Raw genomic sequence first — 23,963 nt, 5'->3', positions numbered from 1 at the left:
AGGGCTTCAGGCAGAGGCTGGAGGGTCCCAAGCTGGGGGAGGTATTGAAAGAACTCTGTTCCATTGCCAGTTGGATTGGTCCTTTGAGGTTCCTTCCGATGGTAATTCTATGGAGTAGAAGTAGCTTAGAAGTAGTACTGAGGAACTTAGATCCTCTCCCAAATGTTGCTTGAACAGGAATCTCCACACTCATCCAAGTTATTTTGCTGGTGGTTTGCATTTTTAGTGGTTGCTGAGACAGCAGCAGGAATAGCTCTCACCCAAGGAGAGCTCAGGGTTGACCCAGCATTTCTGAGCCACAGAGAAAGAAGCGTCAGATGGCAACAACCGGAATCTCTCGAATGAAGCCAGCATATCAAGAGATCCCAACACCCAAGGGAAAGAAAAGGAGTGGCTGCCACAAAGAAGCGTGGACCAGGCAGCCCACAGCACGGGCCTGAGCCAGCTCCTTAGACCACTCCCTGCATTCCACAGATTTCCTGACAGTTGGGGCTGAGGCCTCTGGCCTCCAAATCCTCTTCCCACTGTAAAGCCCGGCTGCTTTACATGACCCCTGGGATGCCACCAAATGAGATAATGCTGGGGAAAAGCATGGCAAGACCAAGGAACAACAGAAATGCAAAGGACGTGGGATAAGAACAGTTACCCCTGGATGGCCTGGCTTTCACAACAAACGCTGGCGTCCTCCAAAGCTCCCTCACTGTACATCCCCTGGGCAGGTCTGTCCTGAACATGAATTCCCTCATCCATAAAACAGGGAGAATGCTTCTTTTTCTTTTATTAAATTATTTTATTTGTTTTCAGTGTTCTACAATCACTTCCATGTATCTTAGATTTTTCCCCCTCCCTTCCCCTCCTTAACCCCCTCCCTCCCCACTGCCTCCCTGAGATGGTATACAATCTTATATAGGTTCCTATTAAATACATTCCTATTAAATACATTTTCACCTTGACCATGTTGCATAAAAAAATTAAAATGAATGGGAGGGAAAATACTTCTTGCCTTCCCTTCTATCACATTTTAAATGTGGACTGTTCTGCCTGTGAGGGGAGGGACTATTCTGAAGGCAGCAGCAGCATCAGGCAGCCCAGAGATAGAGGGGCTTGGCGTCAGGGCTTTGTCACCTATCCTTGTAAAGCCTCAGCTTTCTCCTCAGTACAACAGAGACACGAACACCAGTAGTAAACCCCTGCTTCACCAGGAGGCTGTGAAATTCCAAAGAGTATGTCAGGCCCTTGGAGGCCTTGGGCCACCCTTGATTACCAACCACACTCTCATCCTCATGACTGTGTTCTTTGGAAAGAGGTGCTCTCCTCTATGTCTTCTAGGCTCCTGGATAGCCTGGCACTCCACAAGTCACTGTTGGGGCCCATGAGCCTCCTTCCGATGTATGCACAAGAAAAAAGTCTGAGTCTAAAAATAATAGAGATGAAAAGGGAGCACCCTGTTCTGAAGACAGCGAGGTGGGCTGGGGCAACGTCTGCACAATGAACCTTTTGGATTCAACAATCCCCATTCAGGATTCAGGCATCATTCAAAAGCCTCTGTTTGAGCTGTGTGCCCTGCTTCCTCACGTGGAGCCAGACAGGCAGGGTCAATCTAGAAATGAAGGGGAGCTTGCTCCCCAGCAGGGGGGAGAGTTGCTGCAGGCCTTCCAGCACAAGGAGCCGTGGTTCAGCTCTTCTTCTATCTCTTCACACTCCAGTAATGTGTCACATTCAGGTGCCTTCTAATTCCACATACGACTCACCTGCTGCCATTCCCAAGATAAACAGGGAGATAATGAGAGATCCCATAGCTGCCCTTGATGAAATCAAGTCTCCAGGCCCAGACTAACCATCTCACTGACACTAAAAGAACTAACCGATGTGATTAATGAGCCACTCTCAGAGGTCTTCAAAAGACTGAGAGGAACTGGGGAAGTGCCACAGGACTGCATAAGGGCAAATGTTGACCTGATTTTCCAAAAGGAAAAGAGGATGGAGTTTGCAAGCACAGGCCAACGAACCCAACTTTTAAAAAATCCCTGGCAAAAAACTGCGGACTGTGCTACTAAAGGAATGGTTTGTGAACAAGTAGAAATGGCATTAACGACTGCAAAGAGAGGACAGCTTCGTTAAGAACAGATCACTGTAGACTGGCCTCACTTCCTCTTTGACAGGGCCCCTGTAGAGTCAGCTTGTAGACCAGAGGAACACTGCAGATAGAGTTTAACTAGATCTTAGCAAAGCATTTGATAAATTTGTTCATGCTATCCTTGTGGACAAGACAGAGATGTGAGCTGCATGATAGTAGAGTCTGGGGAATCTGGAACTAGTTAAATGGCTGAGCTCAAAGAGGAGTCATTAATTTTTTGATATCACCTTGGAAGGTCTCCAGTGGAATACCCTAGTTATTTGTAACATTTTTTATCAATGACTTAGATCACGGATTCTTAACCTGGGGTCCATGAACTTGTTTTTCAAAATATTTTGATAAGAATATTTTAATTTAATTGGTTTCCTTTGTAATCCAATGTGTTTCTTGTTTACATATTTAGAAACATTATTTTGAGAAGAGGTCCACAGACTTTACCAGAGTGCCAAAGGGGTTTATATCACAAGAAAAGTTAAGAAACCCTGACTTAGATAAAGAAAGAGATGGCATGCTTACCATCTAATCAATTAATAAGGATCTGGCGGCAGTGTATTGAATGAATTGGAATGGGAAGAGACTGTAATGAGAAAGACTAATTGAACAGTGATTATAATAGAATAGTTACAATGTTGAGGGCCTGGTCTGGAGTATAGAATGTGACAGATGAGTCGCTAGATTTGATGCCTTATGAGGCTATGACTGTCACAGTTCATTTACATGTGTAGATTTTGGATCTGCAAAGACAACACTCATGCATGGAAGAGGAGAAGAAAGAATTCAAGATAGTCCTGTCTTGAAGTCTAAAGGCATGAGGCTCCAGAGGATGTCATTTACAGAAATGAGGAATCTGGGAAAGGGCACTTAGGACCAGTCTGAGACATGGTCATATGTGTTTTTCTATTCAGGTTATTTATGTGGTGATAAAACCTTATTTTGTTCTTGCAGTCTTCTCACACATTACTCTCCTCCATTAACTCTCTACTGAGTACAGCCATGCTAACCTATGCTACCCTCTCCATCTCTCGACTTAGTATCTTTACACTAGCTCTTCCCCAAATGCTGCCCTTCTTTGTTTCCTCCTTTTAGAGTGACTTCTTTCAAGAATAAACTCACATCCCACCTTCAGCAGAAGTCTCTCTCCTAGCCGCTAAAGCCTTGCTATCTAAGGTTATGTTGTGTCTACCTGTATGGATTTTGTATTTATCAATATTCTGTCTCTCCATTAGAGGGAAGGGACCGATTTTGCTTGTCATTTGTATCCCCAATGCTTAATCCAGTGTTTGGCATGTAGCCTTTAATAAAGCTTGGTGACTGATTGACAAGATCCTCCATGGCTGTCTGACTTGCTTTGCTTTTATATGTTATTTTCTGCATTGTCATGTTCCAGTTTTTTTTTAAATTTATTTTCAGTTTTCAACATTCACTCCCATAAGTTTTAAATATTCTCCCCGTGTTCCAGTTCTTTGAAAATTTGTAATGTTCTTGTGGAAGCCCTCTGAATCTTAAGTTGCTTCTACACATTCTGCTTGGACTTGCACAGATTTTGTATATTATTTTAACACTGTTGTCTTTTGCTTCTCTTCTGCTAGATTTTCTTCCACTCAGAATTTTGTTTTCCAAATCTGTTCATCTCTCTTTCACTCCTTTATAGGGTCTCTCCTTTGTAAATTCCTTTTCTTAGAACATGCTGAGTGTTTTAATTCTGAATCAAGTGCTCCTAGAGTTGTTCTTACTTTTTTTTGTGGGTTTTATTTCCTTTTTGGTCCATTTTGGCATTTCTTGTTGTTTCATACTCTTTGAGGAATACAAAGGATTCTGTATTTCATCAGGCATTGGTTTAGTTTCCCTAGCCTTGTGATATTTAACAGAAATTTGTATTTTCCTTGAGGATTTACTATTCATTCTTCCCTTTGGTTTTAAGATTTTCTCTGTTGCTTTCTTTGCGTATGCTCTGGGCTTTTTATTAGGCATTTTTCTCTTAAAGTCTTTGGTGTTTCGGGGTTTTTTGATGTGTTCTATTACTTTTTGGTTTCTCTGCCTTTGCTGTGAATACAATTCTGAGACTCGACTTTAAGGCTACTTCAGTTTACTCAACTTGTGGGATTAGGAGGTTCATTGGTCAAAGTAGAAAATACATACAGAAATTATCAGTTGCTATTCAGATGGAAGGTCCCATGGTCCTTAGGGCACAGTAATAAAAATAAATTGTAATGAATCTTATTTATTGTTATTTCTCTTGATAAAACTATATTCTTTTTAAAAATTTGTTTTATTTACCTCATTCAATATCTCCCAATTACGTTAAAATTTTTTTAAATTAAAAAAATTTTGAGTACCAAATTCTCTTCCTCCCACCTGCCTCTCTGCTTCCTTAAGACGACAAAAATTTTGATTGTGATTATACATGTATGGTCATTCAAACCAAATTTCCAATATTACTAATGTTGCAAAGGAAAACACAAACTAAAACAATGAAAACAAAGCAAAAGAGTATGCTTCGATCTGCATTCAGAGTTCACCAGTGCTCTCTCTGGAGGTGGACAGCATTTTTCATCCTGGGCCCCTTGGAATTGTTTTGGATCACCATCTTCATCATTGTCTTTCACAGTTGATCATCATTACAATCTTGCTATTACCATGTACAATGTTCTTCTGGTTCTGCTTATTTCACTTTGCATTAGTTCATAAAAGTCTTCCCAGGTTTTTCTGAAAGTATCCTTCTTGTCATTTCTTACAGCATAATAGTATTCCATCACAGTCATATACCACAACTTGTTCGGTCATTCCCCAACGGATGGGCATCCCCTCAATTTCAGATTCTTTGCCCTAACAAGAAGAGCTGCTGTACGAATAGGTCCTTTTCCCTTTTCTTTGACCTCCTTGGGATTCAGACCTGGGAGTGGCATTGCTGGGTCAGAGGTCACACAGAGTTTGCGATAAGCCTCTATTCATTTCTGACATTTCTAGGCAGTGGCGGGACCTTTTTTGTCCAGGTCTTCTGTAGCTGTGCATTTTCAGGGAGTTTTCTTTGGGCCTTCTTTATCCTCTGGTCATTCCTCTGAGTCTGCCTCCACTTTACTGTGTTTGTACAGAGCTGTTTACATATTGTCTCCCCATCAGACTATCAGCTCCTTGAAAACAGGCATTGTGTTATTCTGGGGGGCTTTTTTGTATCCCTAGTGCTTGGCACACAGGAGGTACATAATAAATGCTTGTTGACTGGATGAGAGGAGGTGTGGGCTGCTGGGTCTGCAGAAAGACTTGCCAGGTTCCATCTCCCCAACATGGCTCTCCGAGAGGCTAGCCACGAGGGCTAGAAGCAAGTCAGGTGACGTAGGCAGCATTTTGACCTCAGGATGCTAGGCTGTCTCCATCTAGACCTGAATGGAGGTGGTAGCTGATTTGGTGGTAATGGTTTGGAGGGCTTGGCACATGCAACTTCTTGTCTGTGCCTGAGTACCTGAGTTAGGTCAGTTTATTTGCTTTATAGGTGGCACTTTTTCTGTAGTTAGTTCTTCTCTGTAGGATGATGATGTCACTGACTGGGTTAGAAGTGGTGCCAGGGGTCTAGGGCAGGATGTACTGTTGTCCTTGGGTCTCCTGGGCTTATCTGTCCATCAACTAGTCAGCAATTTGGGCTGCCTTGTTATGCAGTGAGTTCCCTGTCCCTGCAGGTGGTTAGAAGCTGGATGAGGAATTATTGGGGATATTTTTGAGAGGATTCCTACATTGAGGAAAAGCTTGAACTAGATAACCCTTTGAGGTCCCTTTTGATTCTGAGATTATACAGATGAAATTAGATCTTTCCCCTAATTTGGCCTGATGGGATTCATTTCTGCTGCATCAGAGTATTTCCTCTTTATACAAAAGAGAATGTCCAATGATAATTCTACTTCCCACCAAAGCTGCATTATTTAAAAACAAGAAATTAAAAACATTTGTTTGTACTTCTTTTATGTGCCTCTCAGGTTTGTAGTATTAGGAATATATTTTATATTTATAATATATGTTATGCATAATACATGCATATAATGTATAATACATATATATGTATGCATATATGTCATAATCTCTCTTGACCTTCCTGTCCTACTAAGTTGTGAGACAAATGATTATTTATTTCTCTTTTGTATTTAATAACCAATTACTGAATTAGGATCGAGGTTTTTCCCTCTTTTCTACTTCCCCATTCAGAAATCAACCAGTGTAGGAAATCATTCTCAAAGACTTATCCAGGCCACAGCTCTAATCAAAGACAGTAAAAAAATGTCTAAGTTTAGGCTAATGTGTGTGTACCCGCTCACTGTGTTTACTCAGGGCTGTGAAAATGTGGATTCTCCCTTTTGTCAGGTCAGTGACATGGAAATTGACAAGTCTCTTTGACTAAGACTTGGGTGACCCAAGTCCCATACCGCCAGACCCTCATTAGAATGAGTCCAGCATTATAATATTAATTCTCTCATTAATTGATAACCAATTAGAGTTGATCGCCACCCTCAGGAACACTGCCCTTCGAAGAGCATATAAACTGTGAGCCCGCCACCATGAGAGGCCTTTGGCAATTAAAAGTATCACTGGCCTTTTTAATTAATAACATGCTAGCCTTATTAATAAAATGATTAAATTACCCAGAAATTGTCTCTCCCAAACTTTTTAAACATCACAGGTATAAATTCACAGGGGAGGAGGCCTGGCCTTCATCTGTCTTGCACAGTACTCTACACATGGTTTGTTATTTAAAACTCTTTAATGAACTGAACCATCCTCTGCTTGACAAAATACTGACAAACTCCTCCACAGCTCACAGCTGGAGCACCAAACCTTCAATCTTTTCTTCTTCATCACCCTGGTATGCTTTTTGGTATAAACAAACACAACCCTTTTATCATTACTAGACAGTTCTACTCAATGACCACCATCATCATCACCATCTCCTTCTTTCTCTTCTTCTTCTTCCTCCTCATCTTCTGACCCACAAAGAGGTTAGCCATACGGATGGATGGTCATCGCTTTCCTTCTAAGAAAAGCAGACAGCAGGCTAGGATATTTTCAGAAAGTACCATGACATGAGCACGGTCTTATTTTAAATTAAATTAGAGACAGCACCAAGAAGGGGACAGCTATTTTGTTTTCTCTGGACTCTGCTTAGACATCCTGAGCTAATTCAGAAACCAAAGGAACACATTTCACACTTTTTTTTCTTACCCTATTAAAATTCATCATGTGAATATTTCTACCAGAGGTAGAACAGAGAATTTAATATCTGAAAGGAAACAGAAGCAAAGAATAAGGTAGGGGTCATAAAACATAGAATACAGTATGTCAGAGCTGGGAGAAGTACCAGAACAGAGAATGGCAGAGTTGGGAGGGGTCTCAGACTAGAAGAGACCTAAATTATCATTTTAATCCAGCCTCCTCAATTTGTAAGAGAATCTTTATTGGGGTTGGGGGGAGAAAGTTAGGTCCTACATCACGCCTGGCCACCAGTTTCCAGGAGTTTCTGCTGCATCAGCCCCAACCACAGCAGGCCTGGCTACAAAAAGCCTAGTTTCTTGCTGGGGTCATGCATAGATAAACTCTAGCTTGCCCCTCTGAAAGTTAATTTTTGACAACAAGACCGAAGGCTTTGGTAGAAAACGTCCATGTTTCCCCCTTCATCTGCTCTCTAGTGCTCACTGGACCAAATTCAGGGTAAGGAAGGAAGCATTCCCTATTTGGAAGCTCACTTACTTAGTGACAGATGCTCTACATGGCTGTTAAATGTCCAACAGCTTTATTGAATGTTTCTAATGTCATTTGTCTTAAGGCAGCAGGCGGTGGAGAACCTTTGCAAGCTCCTCCAGACCCAGAATTTATGCTGGGCAATGTTCTTGACTGGATGAGTCAGACAGCTGGTGTTCTAGACCTGGCACCAGCCCAGAGACCTGGTCTGCATTCTGCACCTTCACACTCACGTGGCACATACACTTTGCTTCTCCTGGACCTCTGTGTGCTCTTATCCAAGATGGGTGTAGTACTCTTGGTATGTGCCTCCCACAGCGGGGCAAAGAGACCCAGAAGTGTAAGGACCTAAGATGATTTATAGGCTTAGAGACTTATAAGGTCATTATCTGGAGAATCAGGTGGGAATGGTGACTTGGCTTACCTTGATGTCTATGAAGCTGCCCGGTACGCAAAGTGCTTTCAAATCAACTGTCTCCAGTGAGTCAAATTTATAAAAATAAGAGTCATTCTTCAAATGATAAATGGCCAAAGGACATAAACAGGCAGTTTTCAGATACAGAAATCAAAACTATCTATAGTCATATGAAAAAATGCTCTAAATCACTATTGCTTAGGGAAATACAAATGAAAACAGCACTGACAGATAAAACAGAAAAGGAAAATGAAAAATGATGGAGGGAATATAGGAAAACTGGGACATGAATGCACTGCTGGTAGAGTTGTGAACTGATCCAACCATTCTGGAGAACAATTTGCAGCTCTACCCAAAGAGGTATAAAACTATGTACCCAGCAATACTATTCCTCAGTCTAGATCCCAAAGAGATTTTTTTTAAATAAACAGGGAGGGGAAGGACCTACATATACAAAACTATTTCCACTAGCTCTTTTAGTGGTGGCACAGAATTGGAAACTGAGGGGATGCCCATCCATGGAGGAATGGCTGAACAAGTTGTGTTCCATGATTGTGCTGGAATACTGTTGTGCTATAGGAAATAACAAGCAGAATGTTCTCAGAAAAACCAGGAAAGACTTAAAGGAGCGGATGCAAAGTGAAGTGAGCAGAACCAGGAGAAGCAATGCTGTACGTGATCGACTATGAACAACTCAGTTACTCTCAGCAATGCAAGACAATTTTGAAGGACTGCTGATGAAAAATGCTGTCCACTTCCAGAGAAAAGACCAAGGGAATCCAAATGCAGATCAAAGTAGACTTTAAAAAACTTTTATTTGTCTTGTTTTTTGGGGGGGCAGAGAAGGGAGAGGAGGATTTGTTTTCTTTTACAATATGACTAACATGGAAATTTGGTTGAATGTGCATGTATAGCCTATATCAAACTGCCTGACTTTTCAATGGGGAGGGAGGGGAGAGAGGAATGGAGAGAATTTGGAATTCAAAAGTTTTTAATGAATATTAAAATTGTTTTTACATGTAATTGGAGAAAAAAATAAAATACTACATTTTAAAAAATTAATTGTCTCTCTTGACCTTCACAACAAACTTAGTGTGGTCCCTATTTTTATGATCATTGAACAAGGAAAAGGTCCAGAAAGGCCATATTCCTTGCTCAGCATCACTTGGGGGCAGAGCTAGATCCTCACTCACATCTTCTGAGTTCCATGTTACTCTACCTCCTGGACACATGGCCCTCCTTACCTCCTGCTCCCCAGCACTATTGCCTGTCCTGGCCATTATGGAATTATGAAATCCTAGAATTCCATCTACAAGGAAACTCTGCCCTTGACAGGTTTTTGGTTGAATTATAGTCTGTGCTCATCTCAAGATTAATTCTAAGCCTTTGTAAAACATAAACATTTATTAAACACCTACTATAAGGGGGAGGAGGGAAGGGAAGAAGCATTTGTAAAGCAGTCACTCTGTGCCAGGTTTGTGCTGAGCACATTACAGTTACTACCCCATTTGATCCTCTCAACCTCAGAAGGGAGGGGCTGTTACTATCCCCATTTTACACTTGGCAAAACTGAGGCAAGCAGACTTGCCCAGGGTGACACAGGCAAGATTTGCATTCAGATCTTCCTGACTCTGGACCTTGACCTCTCCATTGCACAACCAGATGCTTCTGTGGCATAGCATGTGTTGGGCATGGGATCTAGAATTTTTGGTCTAGAATGGTCTATGAATATAAAAGGTTTCCAGCCTTCCTGCTTGGATGCTGGGCTGACCCACCCTGGGAATCCTGCCACGCCCCACCTAATTTTCTTTTAAAACCCTTGGCAGCTGTGTGGGTTACAAAACATTAATTGATGCCCTGTTTGCCTTCAAAAATACCAGTGAGTGGGTGGTTCACATTTTATGCTTTCCTTGGCACCTTCTTGCCCATCCTGGTATGGGTCAGAAGGGCTTAAGGGTGGCTACCAGCATCATACACAGACTCAGCTCCCTCCAGAGAGTTTAGCTCAGCCCTTTCCAAGGGGAACGTAGGCAAATGTCCACAAGACACTGGCCTACTCAACCTCCCATGTAATTGGGCTGGTGAAGCAGAACTCAGAGAGGCTGAGGTCAGCCCTTCTGTGGGTACCTGGGCAGCAACACAGTGCACCTGTAGACAGAAATTAGCTGCGAGCCTCAGCTCTGCTGTTAAGTCTCTGACCCTGTTGGCTTATCTGTTCTACAGGACCAATGACACTTGGGCTTCTCATTCCCAAGATTGTTGTGAAAATCTAACAAAACAAGTAATGTCTTTGGAACAAGAACCAGGAGGTCATGGGCTTTGCCATCCGCTCTGTGTCGATCTTCTTTCTTCATCAGTCTTCCCTTTCTTATCTCCACCCCCTTTGCCATCTCCATTGGAAAGAATTCTGACCTCTCACTCTCAGGTCCCTGTTTCTTTAAATTTACTTTCTTCTCTCCTGCCTGCTTCCATCCCCCCAGTGTCTGCTTCCACCTCCCTCCCATCCCTCCTTCCACTCCCAACTCCCACCCCCCCACCTGTTCCTTGCTCATGACTCCTCCACGCTGAGAAGCAGGGGAGGGGACATAGAGCAGGGTTTCCACATGGAGTGGACAGTCCCAGAGCTGGAATGCAATCATGGGGGTCTCCGGATAGTGTTACATAGGCAGCAGGAAATATTTCATTTTAATGGTGCCAATGTCTCCTCATGTCAGGGTTTTATCTAAAAGATTTGCATCTCACATGACTAAGGTGAAAGTGTATTTAATAGGAATGTATGTGTAGAACCTATATAAGATTGCATGCTGTCTCAAGGAGGGAGTGGAGAGGGAGGGGAGAAAAAGGGGGAGGGAGGGGAAAAAATCCCAGATATATGGAAGTGATTGTAGAACACTGAAAACAAATAAGATAATTTAATAAAAAATAAAAAATAAAAAAAATGCTGCTATGAAAAAATAAATAAAAATAAAAGATTTGCCTCCCAAGAGAGATGAAAGTACAGGAGAGCATTTGAACCTTGACTACATTCTCTGGCCAAAGGACTCATTCCCTTCCTATAAGATCCATTCTCCCCTTGTTCCTCTGGCCCCCAGCCCCTCTCCTCAAACCTGAACAAGAGTAAAGCACTGGGGGCATGCTGGGACCCAAGGAAAGCTGCACACGGAGAGATCCTTGGAGTTAGGTGAGGCCTGGTTTCCAATCCTCCCAATGACACTTCCTTCTTGTGTGATTAGCCTCAATTTCCTCTTCCATAAAAGAGGACGATAGGAGTATAACCCCTTAAAGAGGTAGCACAAGGAGCACTTGGCAGACCTGAAAGCATTTTTGTGACAGTCCAGTGAAGCCTACAGACTCCTCAGAATATCTTTCACTTCATAAAATAAAACACACAGGAGTACAAAGGAAACCAAGCATCTGGAAACATCATTATCAGAATCTTTCAAAAAGCAAGCCCACAGACCCGGGCTGAGAACCCGTCTTCATCCTATTAGTGGGAGAGCCAAGCCCAACATCGAACTTCCAAAGGGAACCAAAGGGACAGCTCATGCTCTCTCAAGAAACCTTGCCCTTTCTCAACCAAAATGACTTGAGGATAATTTTGGGGTTTGGCATCAGTTCTTGGTAAGCCTGCCTAAAGTCCTCTGAGGGGACAGCCCCTCCTGACTTTCCCCAACTGTGAATGCTGGGTAGATTGCTTCAGAGACTCAGTGCCCTCATCTGTCAGAAGAGGGGGAGAATGCTCCAGGAAGTGCAGATGTTTGCATGTCTCCGGTGACAGAAGTGTGTGACTATGAGTTGATGGTCTGACTCTACTGAGAGCACCCAACACTCTCTCAGTCTTTTCCAGAGGCCCTGGGCTTTGCCATTCACTAGCTGAACAATCTTGGAGCTGTTTCTTCATTTCCCAGTTTACGCTCCAGACTGGCCAGTCCCCAGCCTATCCTAACTTGGTGCTGGGGTCACTGTTATCAGTCTTTTCTTCTTCCTCAAGGGCAGGGGTGCTTCCCATCTGTCTTAGCACCCCCTCTGCTGAGGGCAGGGCCTGTCATAGCTCTTAAAAATGCTTGCAGACCAACTGAATTCTTTCATTTATCATTCAGATCTCTGCCACTGTAGATCTTGATCTCCTCTAATGCTCAGTTTCCAGGCCAAAACCTCCATCCACTAGGAATCATGCAATGAATTTTTAATCCATAGAATTTCAAACACAACTGGCGGGGGGGGGGGGCATCTGACTGAACAAATATGAAGAAAGTAGTTATCTGACTTCTGGGTTATGAGTCTCACACTTGTATCAAAAGAAAACCAGCATTTCCACCCTTCTTCCCCTCACCCTGGAGAGAGCTCCATTGCTTTATGGTGGGCCCTTCCTCACTCACAGTGAGGTCTGAACTTTGCTCAACCCTCATTTTAATATAGAGGGTGAGGGACAGGTTACAGCTCATGGACAAAAAATGGCCTAGTAGGTCCTTAGGGCCAAGCTGCCTGGGGACATGGGACATCTGCAAATGGCATAAACCTAAGAATTATCCTCTGAAGTGTCTAGATCATTTGGTCTCTAAATGACATTAGAGAGAAAAATCTAAAAGGAAAAAGATGGTTTGAAGTAAAGTGACCATCTAAAGGGATGAGAATCAATGCTTTGCATCACTTGGTGTTTCCTGCTTCATCTTCATCAAGAAAGGCTATCTCTGACCCGATGGAAGATCAATAGGGGATACTCACAGGCTCACCCCTCATCAGTGAGTTGAAAACTTTAAAAAGACAAATTAATTTCCATTGTCATTCAAAAGTTACCCGGTAGAAAGAGCACTTGTGACATTGTGCCAGAAGATCCCCATTCAGATCTTAGCCTCCCATGAAATCACTCGGGCTGGAGGAAAGGCACCCAGGGGGTCAGCTAGCTCAGCGGTTCTCATCTTTTGGATCATCCTTTATACTCTTAAAAATTACTGAGGGTCTCCAAAGAGTTTTTTTTAAATACAGGTTACTTATCTACAGGTATTCACCACAGTAGAAACTAAAACATCTTGTACAATTATGAAAAGTTTTGGCCTCTTGGATGTCCTTAGGGACCCCAGGAGTTCCCAGACTACACTTTGAAAACCACTGATATAGTCCAACCTTCTCATTTGACTCTTGAAGAAATCACAGCCCAGACATAAAAGAGGAAAGCCAAGACTCCAACAGACCCTCTGACTGCAAACCAAGGGCTTTGTCTTATGTCGTGGTACTTTGAAAGGCAGGGTAGCCTTGGGTAAGACCATCCACTTTTGTGAGGCTTTGTCCTCATCTGTAAAATGGGTGTAACGGTACTTGCCTGAGTCCATAGAACAGTTGTAAGGAAATCATTTCTATAAGCTACAAGTGTTATGTCAATAGGGCTACAGTCCTCTTTTGGAAACAGGGTACCATGATGCCATTCAGGGACCAGATGCTCCTAGGGCCTTAAGAGGCAGAAAGACTGAAAGCCATGAAGCTAGGAATTCTTGACCTTGCATGAGTTGAGGGTCCAATCATCAGGGTTCAATAAATGACATTCTCTTCAGAAGCTCAGGGCCAGGGCAGGAAGTAGGGGCATCCATCCTGTTCTAAAAGCACCAGCTACCAAGAATGAAAACATTGTTTTCAAACGCCTGTAATTAGGAGGCAGACAGATAATGGTACGGAGAGGAATGAGGGGAAAGATAGATTTAAGCTTCTGCGAATCTCTCTGCACTGTCAGTACAGAATCTGGGAAGTGATAAGCTTTTCCCCTCTCACTGCTGATTGGTTGTTACCCAGCGTTTCATTAGCCTAAACTAATCCAAACCCACAATGAGCCTTTTCTCATTTTTAAAGTCCTAACAAGGCTAATACGTATTGTTAGAGAAAATGGGAGGTTAGCAGACAGAAGGCTGGCCTTAGACTTGAGACACGGATATTAGTCACAGGTCCATTGGTGACTACATGATTATGGGTCTCCTGTCAGAATAACCCCAGATATGGGTAAGAGCCTTGTTATTTTACAGAGTCATCTTTGCAGCTATGGAAGAAAAGGGGTCCATACATCTGAATTATAAATGATTGTGAGCCCCAGACCTGCGCAGTTAAAGGTCTGTACCCTCACAGAAAACGGATGATTTGAGGTTATCAAAGAACTGCAAAGGCACATAAAGAGCTGTCCTTGAAGTCAGGAAGACCTGGGGTCAAGTCCTCTTTCTGACTCATACCAGCCATGGAACCTCTCAGTGCCCCAGGGAACTCACTATCAGTACTGATGGAAGGACTTTCCAAATCCAAGAGCTTCCTGTAGCCAGGAAATCACAGGTGCTGATCCAAACCAAAACACCAAACCTGAGCATGATGGGCAATGCTGTGAACTCCTTGGAGACAGTGTCAAGCTTTGGGGTGACCAGTGCTGTGTTCAGGGATTCGCCTAGCACCATGGAACCTTCCAAGATCCCCAAAGAGACAGCAGACCTGAGGACATGAGGCAAATGCACCCAAGAACCTCCTGGTGGGTTCTGCAGGGATTGGAAATATTTAACTAGGATATAGGGGGTGGATGATAGGAGTTCTGTGGCCAACATGATGAGCCTGTAGGGTAAGACTCTGTTTGGGATTTGGGAATTCTGCACCTCCCTGGAGGGTGCACACACACACACACACACATACAGACACACACACACACAGACACACACACTCTGCACTTCAACATCCATTCACAGCTCACTGAAAATGAGTGTGATGACATGACTTGGATGGTTGTTGACTGCCTGGGTTGTGGGTACATGTCTGGCCCAAAGTTAATGTGCCTTCATCTATGAAGACTGATCCCAAGATGCTGACTTCTTTAGCATCATGGTCACAAAACTAGGATGAATGAGACGGTTAGTCTCTAAATTCAAAAATTCCTTGACTCATCTCACTAGGGGCATCCTCACAACCAAGACTTGAGTAAAAAAAGCAGTAAAATAACCAACGACCTTTAACTTTTATTTGCTAAATTCGACCTGCCTATAATCCGTCAGAAGGCGAAGGCAGTAAATCTAAGTGACGCAGACAAGGGTTAAAGACACCGTTTTGGTGAGTTCTGTGAGGGTTTACAGGGTCAGCACTGACAAGAGCCAGCACCCAGACCTGACTCAGAAAGACAAGGGGATCCCAATGATCTGGATTAGCTTCAGGTGCCTCTCTCCAGGGATTAAAAAAGGTTCTTTCCTACCCCAGAGGCTCTCTGTCAAAGAACTAATGATCGGAGAGAAGGGCTCGGGCTAGGAGGGAAAGCCTGTCTGTGTCTCATAACACTGCCTTTTATAAGGGCCGTGCAGCTCTTTGAAACAGCTCCCAAGTTTTCTTCGGGAGATGACAAAACTGAGACTGTGGGCAGGATAGAGTGGTTGCTCTCTGAAGACAAGGGCTCCACTTTGTTTACCTTCTCTCACCTCCTTTCTCTCATCCATTCCATCTAGCAGGTACTCAGGAAGTTTCTCTTCCCCCACATCCCACCCAACTGTACAAGCAGGGCTTCCTACACTGGGCTGTTATTCATCAGACCAGCCTCCAAATCTACACAAAGAATCAACTCACATTTACAGCAACTCAAAGTTTCAGTAACTTTGCTCTAGGACAAAAAAATTCTGAAGGGAAACTGGAAAAGGAGGCTTGACTTAGGCTGTGCTCAGAGGTCACAAGCTGACTCCTTCTAAGAAGCTTAGTGAAAGCTCTCTCAGTTTATTCTGTACATTGTTATTTGGAAATAATCCAAATTCCGCTGCTGAGGTGAAAACATGAGCTCCAAACATCCTCCAGTCATCTCCGATATAATTCACACAAATACAGGTTGGTGTAGAAAGGCATTAAAGGCAAGAGGGAATCAGGCAGGGCCTGGAGGAGTGGAGAGAAACAAAGACTCAGGGAGGGATTAGTCATGAGCAAAGCTAACCCCAAGTTTGGAGGGAGGGGAAGAAATTAAGAAAGGAAAAAAGAAAAAAGAAGAGAAGAAGGGAGGAAAGAAGCAAGAAAGGGAGGGAGGAAGGAAAGGAGAAAGGAGGGAGGGAGGAAGGAAGGAGGGAGGGGAGGAGGGAGGAAGGGAAAGAGGAAGGAGGGAGGGAGGAGGGAGGAAGGGAGGAAGGAACGGAAGGGGGGAGGAGGGAGGGAAGAAGGAAGGAGGGAAGGAGGAGGGAGGGCGGTTAAGAGCCAGGTCAGGGGCAGGGCAGTGGAAGGACAGGAGGTGACATGGTGTCAGACTGCAGCAGCCCCAGACCTTTAGACTGGGCACACATACAGTCTCCCATCCCCCTTTTCCTCTTTGTCAAGAGAGGGATAAGAGAAAGTGAGAATATGGAAAAGTAGGAGAAGACAGGATGGAGGAAAATGTACAATTAACAATCATAACTCTGAACATAAATGGTACGAGCTTACTGAAAAACTGGAGAAGAAAAAAGTCTGAGAAAAACAAAATCCAACAATATGCTGTTAATAAGAAATAGACTCAAAACAGAAAAATTCATCTAAAGTTATAAGGGGCTTGATCGAAAGCTGATACACTCCAGGTGAATTAAAAAGGCAAAGAGGACAACTCTGACTTCAGATAAGGCAGCGGTAAAAATGGATTGCATTAAAAGATGAACAAAGAAATTGCATTATGCTTACAGCACCACAGACAATGACACAATGCCAATACTTCATATATATATTTACCAGAAGGCAAAGCATCTAAATACTTAAAGGAAAAAATCAATTTGCAGGAAGAAATAGCCAGTAAAACTATCCTATCTGGACATCTTGTCCTTCTTCAGGCCTGGACGAATCTGACCAAAAGATACACAACCAAACAAAACGTTGAGGATCTTAGCAGACTCTTAGAAAGTTCGATACTCCAGACCTCTGGCGATTATGGAATGGAAAAAGAAGGAAGGGAGGAAGCAAGTACTTTAAGCACCTACTGTGTGCCAGGCCCTGTGCTAGGTAAGCACTTTTCAAATATGATCTCATCTGATCCTCACAACAACCCTGTGACAGGTGCTGTTACTGTGCGCATTATACAGCTGAGAAACTGAGACAGAAAAAGGTTCATTGATTTGCCCAGGGTCACACTGCTAATGAGTGACAGAGGCTGGATTTGAATTTAGGTCTTCTTGACTCCAGCCCCAGCACTCTATCCAGTTGTCTGCAGGAATAACACATCACACACACACACACACACACACACACACCCCATATGTTAAGATGCCATGAGCAGCTAAAAGATTTTAAATATGTTTTCTTATATATAAATATATTTTATATGTCCACATGCATATAAATATATATATATTTTCATATATATTTCTCAACTGTGCATGTATCTTAACCAAAATGGATCATGTACTAAAGGATAAAAACCTAAAAAATTAATGCAAAAATAATAAACATATCCTTCACCAAACTCAAAGGAATGAAAAGAATCCTTGAAGAAACTTTTAGAAATTAACTGGAAATCAAATTGCTTAATCCTACAGAAGTCATGGATCAAAGAACGTAGCAGAAAAACAACAAAAAGCTTCATAACAAAAAATTATGACAATGAGACGCTGAAACCAAAACTTTGGGGATGCAGTCAAAGCAGTCTTGAGGGTAAAATTTATATCTCCAAACATTTCATGAATAAAAAAGAGAAAGAACAGATTAATTAATTGGTCCTTCAACTAAAAACAAACCTAGAAAACTAACAAATTAAAAATCTCAACAATGAAATGGACCCTGAAAATCAAAGAGGATGTATATATAAAACTGAAAGAGAAAAAGTATTGAACTGATAAGATAAAGTAAAAAGCTGAGGTTTTATTTTTGGGAAGGAGGAAAACAGATGAACCATTAGATGGTCTGATTTTTAAAATGAGAGAGGAAAACCAAACTGTCAGTATCAAAAGCAAAAGGAAGAAATTTCAACAAATGAAGAAGAAATAAAGGAAATTTTTAGAAACTATTTTGCCCAATTATATGCCCATTTAAATGAAAAGATGATTATCTACAAACTAAAAAGTATTCAGATTAGCATAAAAAGACAAAGAGGAGTTAAATAAAACAATCTCAGTAAAAGATATTGAACAAGCCATAAATGAACTCCCAAAGAAAAAACCCTAGAAACAGATGGATTTAGAAATGTATTCTATCAAACACCCAAAGAATAGTTAATTTCAGCATTATGTAAACTGTAAAAATAGGGGAGAAAAGATCACATCAAATTCTTTGATACAAATATGGTTGTATTACATAAAACAGAGAGAACTGTAAATAACAGGCCATGTTTACAACTAAAATAATCAAAATCACTATTTCTAAATTAATAGGTGCATAAAAAACTTTTAAAACATATAACACAGTTAAAAAATTAAATACTAAGAACACAGGAATTTAAAAGGAGTTTTCCTTAATATAAGCTATATCAACCCCAAACCAAGAACTAGCATTCCATGTAAAGACAGATAAAACAGAGACGTTTCCCATAAGATCAGGGGTAAAACAAGGATGGACACACAATCCCCATCCAACACGGAGCTAGCTATAGGTGGTAACAACAAGCCAAAGAAATTGAGAGAAGAAGCGCAGGCGAACAGGAAACAGAATTCCTGCCTTTTGAGGGTGGTGGGATCGTCTACATGGAGAAACTTAACAGCTCAACTGAAAAACAATTTAAACAACTAACATCTTCAGCAAAGGAGCAGGAGATGGAATAAACAGACACACAACGAAATCATCCTCTCCAAATATAACCAACATATGCCAGCAGGAAACAACAGACAAATTCCATCCCAAGGAATTACAGATTGCACAAAATATCTGGAATTCTGCCACCAAGACACACACAGGAACTATGTGAACACAACTACAAAATAGTCTTTACAGATGGAGAGATGTTAGTTGCTCATGTTTGGGCTGTACCAAAATAATAAAGATGACAATACTACCCACCCAATTAACTTATCTAGTTCCATATGAACCAAGCTATCAAAGTATTTAAAAGCTAGAAAGTATAATAACAAAATTCATCAGGATGAATTTTAAAAGGTTAAAATTCTCAAGAAAAATAATGGAAAGAAAAAAGTGGAAGGAAGGGGGCCTAACAGTACCCAGTCTTGATTTATACTTCAAAGAAGCAATCACTGGAAGTTTTGGGTGCTGGCTAAAAAAAATAGAAAAATTAATTAGAGGAACTGATTAGATCATGCAGAACAAAATGAATATAACGCTTGACAAGCTCAGAGACTACAGTAAGGACTCCTTACTGCACAACAAAATCAATGCAGCCAGATTAGAAGGAAAACAGTTAACTATGGGAAAAAATCTTTGCAGCAATTTTCTCTGATAAAGGTTTGTTATCTTATATGCACACATGCTATATACATATAGAACAGAGTCAAATTTTTAGTAATAAAAGTTATTCTCAAATGATAAGTAGTCAAAGGCATTTGAACTAACTCAAACCCTAATCCTAGTTCCAAAGTAGTTTTCGAAGGAAGAAATCCAAGCTATCAACAATCATAAGAAATAATGCTACAAAAAACTAATTAGAGAAATATAAAATCAACCAGCCATGAGGCTATGTCTCCTACCCACCAGAATGACAAAGATGACAAAAATGAAAAGTGAGAAATATTGGAAGGGATGTGAGAAAATAGACCTACTAATGCCATGCTGATGTAGTTGTGAAAGGGTTAGCCCAGAAGTGAGGAGTCTCAGGGCCACATTCTAGGTCCTCAAGTGTGGCCCTCTGACTGAATCCAAACTTCACAGAACAAATCCCCTTAATAAAAGGATTTGTTCTGTAAAACTTGGACTCGCTCAAAAGGCCGTACCCAAGGACCCAGAAGGCCTTGAGGTGGCAGGTTCCCCATCCCTGGCTAGTTCTTCTGGAAAGCAATTTGGAACTATGCCTCAAAAGCATAGCCTTTGGCCCCCTTGACTCACTACTAAGCCTAAATTTTGAAGAGATGATAGAAAGGAAAAAGACCTACATGTACAAAAATATTTATAGCAGCTCTTTTTGTGGTGGCAAAGAACTGGAAACCCCTGTGTATCTGGAAATGGCTGAAGGAAATAGGCTATGTGTGATGGAATATTACTGTGCCAGAAGAAATAAAGGAAAGGGAGGAACTTGGGAGAAACTGTATGAAGTAATGTAAAGTGAAGGGGGAAGAGCCAGGAGAACAATTTATATGGTAACAACAACTCTGTAAAGAAAAACAGCTCTGAAGAATCCTGGTCAGCACAGAGAGGTAGACTCAAGGTGCACGGTACAATGTGCATTTTTATGCATGGTCAAAGAAATGGGTGGGAGAGGGGGGAGAGAGAAAGAGAGAGACAGAGACAGAGAGACAGAGAGCAGAAGGGATCAGGAGGGCATTTGGATTGACTTCTGAAGAAAACTAGGGAGCCCCAAAGGAGGAGGTGAGGAAGGAGAGGCTTTAGGCACAGGGTCAGCCTGTGGAAAGGTCTATCCCAGTTTCTTACAGGACCTTGCAGGATCATGGTCCTTGCTCTTCTCCTGAGAGGGTGTGTTCCACAGGCTTCTGTCATGAGCCAGTCCTCTACCAGTCACTGTGGATACAACTACCTCTGTGCTCAAAGGAAGCAGCTAGGTGAAACAGTGGACAAAGCACGGGAATTAGAAGACCAGAGTTCAAATCAAATGTTGGACACTTACTAGCTATGTGACCCCAGATGAGTCACTTTATCTCTGCCTGCCTTGGTTTCCTCCTTCCTAATGAAGATACTAATAGCACCTCTCTCACAGGGTTGTTAAAAGGATCAAATGAGTTAAAAACAAGTAAATCACTTTGTTTATTTGGGGCTTCTGTTTATAGAATAGCGTTTTCCTTTTTAACAAATTCAATTTTATTTTGTTTTCAGTTCCAAATTCTCTCTTTTCTCTCACTCCCCCACCCATTAAGAAGACAAGAAAAGCAAAATCCTTTACAAATATTTACAGTTATGCAAAACATATTGCTGCATTAGCCATGAAAAAGGAAGGAAGGAAGGAAGGAAGGAAGGAAGGAAGGAAGGAAGGAAGGAAGGGAGGAAGGAAGGAAGGAAGGAAGGAGGGAAGAAAAGAAACTACACTTCCATCTATACTCTGAGTTCAGCACTTCTTTACATGGAGAGGAGCAGCATGTTTCATCATGAGTCCTTTGCATTGTGGTTGATGCTGATGAACACTCCTAAGTCAGAGCTGATTGTCTTGAGTAAAGCACTCTGCAAACTTTCAAGCGCTATTAAATGCTAGCTGCCATGATGACAGCAATGATGCCGATGACGATGATGGTGACGATGACTCCCAGTCCATACATCTGGCTCTCAGCTCTCTCCTGAGCTCCTCTTCTGTCTCCAACTATCCAGAGCTCATCCTTTGTCCTCCTAAGCCCAGCTTTCCTCCCAACTTCTCTGGTTCTGTCGAGAATACCATCAGCCCTCTAGTCATGTAGGCTTAAAACCTAGAAGTCCTCTTCCACTCTTTCCTCTCGCTCACCCTCAAACCCAATCGATTGTCGAGTCTTGTAGATTTTGCTTGACCAGCTCTTGTACCCGTTCACACACTCTATTCTCCCCACCCCTACCCCAGTTCATGTCCAGACTCTTGAAGCAGCCTAATGGTCTCCTCACAACCAGCCTCTGCCATCTCCAATCCATTATCCACAAAACTGATGGATAATATTAGGACAGCTAGGTGGTACAGTGGATAGAGCAAAAGAATGCCAGGCCTGGAGTCAGGAAGACCTGAGTTCAGATCTAGTATCAGACAGCATTGGTGTGACCTTGGGTAAGTCACAACTCAGTTTCCTCATGTGTAAGATGAGCTGGAGAAGGAAATGGCAAACCCCTCCAGTATATTTGCCAAGAAAACCTCAAATGGGGTCACACAGAGTTAGACACAACTGAAAAATGACTCAACAACAACAGGTCTGGCCGTACCATCCCCTCATCAAGAAGCTTTAGGGGCTTTCCCAGTATTGCCATAAAATGCTACCTCCTCTCTTGGTATGGGAAGTCCTTTATACACTAGAGCCAGACTAACTTTCAAGGCTGATAACAGATGATTCTGCTTTACACCCTCTGTGCTGTAGGAGAGCAAAGTGTCCCTGGACAGTCTCTCCCACCCCTGACCTCTGGCACCTGGAGCCCCCAGCTTGCTTCAAAGCTGAGACAATTTCCATTTGCTCAGCAAGCCTTTCCTGATTGTCTGTATTCAGAAAGCATTTCTGCTTTCTGTGGTTCTTGTGTCTCTATTCAGTACATAGTCCATGTTTTATCTGCATGTTCCATCCTCCCAGTAGAGTACCAGCTTCTGGAAGACAAGGGCTGTCCCACTTTCACATTTGTGTCCCCACTGCCTGACACCTAGTAGGCACTTGAATAAATGTATATAAATTGATTTAAACCAACAGTAAGTACCGCTGGGATCAGATCAACCATTCCTGACCTACTCTGGGGGTCTCTGAGGGTGTTCCCCTTCTTTCTTATGAAAACTCATCATCTTCTGGACACACGACCGCTGGGATTAGGATTCATTCATTCAGAAAGACCTGTTAGGCACCTGTGTCGAACAGAACACTGTTCTAGGCATGAGGGAAAAAACAAAGACAATCCTAATTCACCACGGCTGCTCTTCTGAACCTCAGAGTCTGGGGGAGGTGACATATACATAATCCTGACAAAATGAAGTCATCATAAAAATGCATGTTTCTACAAGGCTTCAGGGTATACACAGCATTGGCAGGAGGGATCCTGTATCTAAGAGCTCATCTGGGAAAGTACTACATGAGGGAGAACAAACAGGAAGAGGAGGGGAGGAATGCTGGGGAAAAAGCAAGAACATGGGCAGTTCCCCTGCCCAGAGTCGACCAGGATGGGCAGATGACTCAGCACCACACCTGGCCCAGAGCTGGTGCTCTAGGGATGCTCATTCCCTTCCCTTCCATCCCTAGGGGCACAAAGCCACCCTGGGGTTCACTAGGGTTGTGATCCACTTTATAGAACACAGCTGGTGCTGGGGAAGCTGAGGAGAGATGCAGTCACCCTAACACAGTATCTGGTAGGTTCTTAGTTTACCTAATTGCTAATTCTTTGCCAAGTTCTGTTGTTTCTATGCTACTTAGGGGCTGTAAGCTTGGTTAGCAGCCTCTAGACTAGGTCACCTATGGGAAAGCCCCAGGTGTCCTACCCCAGGTCTGGGGAAGACTCCCTCTATTCTGACCCTCCTAGACTCTCTGTTTAAAAATGCTTGGGCCAGAATAGACAGGTACCAGTAGGACTACGCAGGGTGTACGAGATTACAATGGCTAAGAAGGACACTCAGAGTATAAGAAAGAGGGATCCACCTGTAGCCAGGACAGAAGCCATGGACCTCATATCTGCATTCTCTAGTACACGAACTGTACAAGATAATTAGGAGACGGCACAACACAGCAGAGGTCTGGGTGGGAGTCCTGACTTTGCCACTTGTTGGTTTGTTGACCTTGGTTGAGTCACTTAACCTACTGAGGTTTCCATTTTCTCCCCTCCAAGACAAGGGATGTGGATGAGGTAATCTCTCAGGTCCCTTTGGGTTCTCACATGCTGTGATTCTGTGGGTGATGAAAAGCGTTTTGTTTCCCAGGTGGTGCTTTCTCTGTCCCCTCATCAGTGCCACAAATGAGTCTTTGGGCATTAAATTGTAGCCATGTGATT

General features: G+C 42.6%; 1 protein-coding gene across 4 annotated transcripts in view; it reads right to left on the bottom strand.

Annotated features, from left to right (window-relative positions):
* The window catches only part of TTC28 (tetratricopeptide repeat domain 28), a 702,579-nt gene that overhangs the window by 78,421 nt on the left and 600,195 nt on the right, over positions 1–23,963 (bottom strand). The gene's annotated exons all lie outside the window — the stretch shown is intronic.

The sequence above is a fragment of the Notamacropus eugenii genome, chromosome 4 (assembly GCF_028372415.1).
Source record: "Notamacropus eugenii isolate mMacEug1 chromosome 4, mMacEug1.pri_v2, whole genome shotgun sequence".
Lineage (NCBI taxonomy): Eukaryota > Metazoa > Chordata > Mammalia > Diprotodontia > Macropodidae > Notamacropus > Notamacropus eugenii.
Note: the sequence above shows the minus strand (reverse complement) of the source record. Positions and strands in the feature narration are given on the sequence as shown.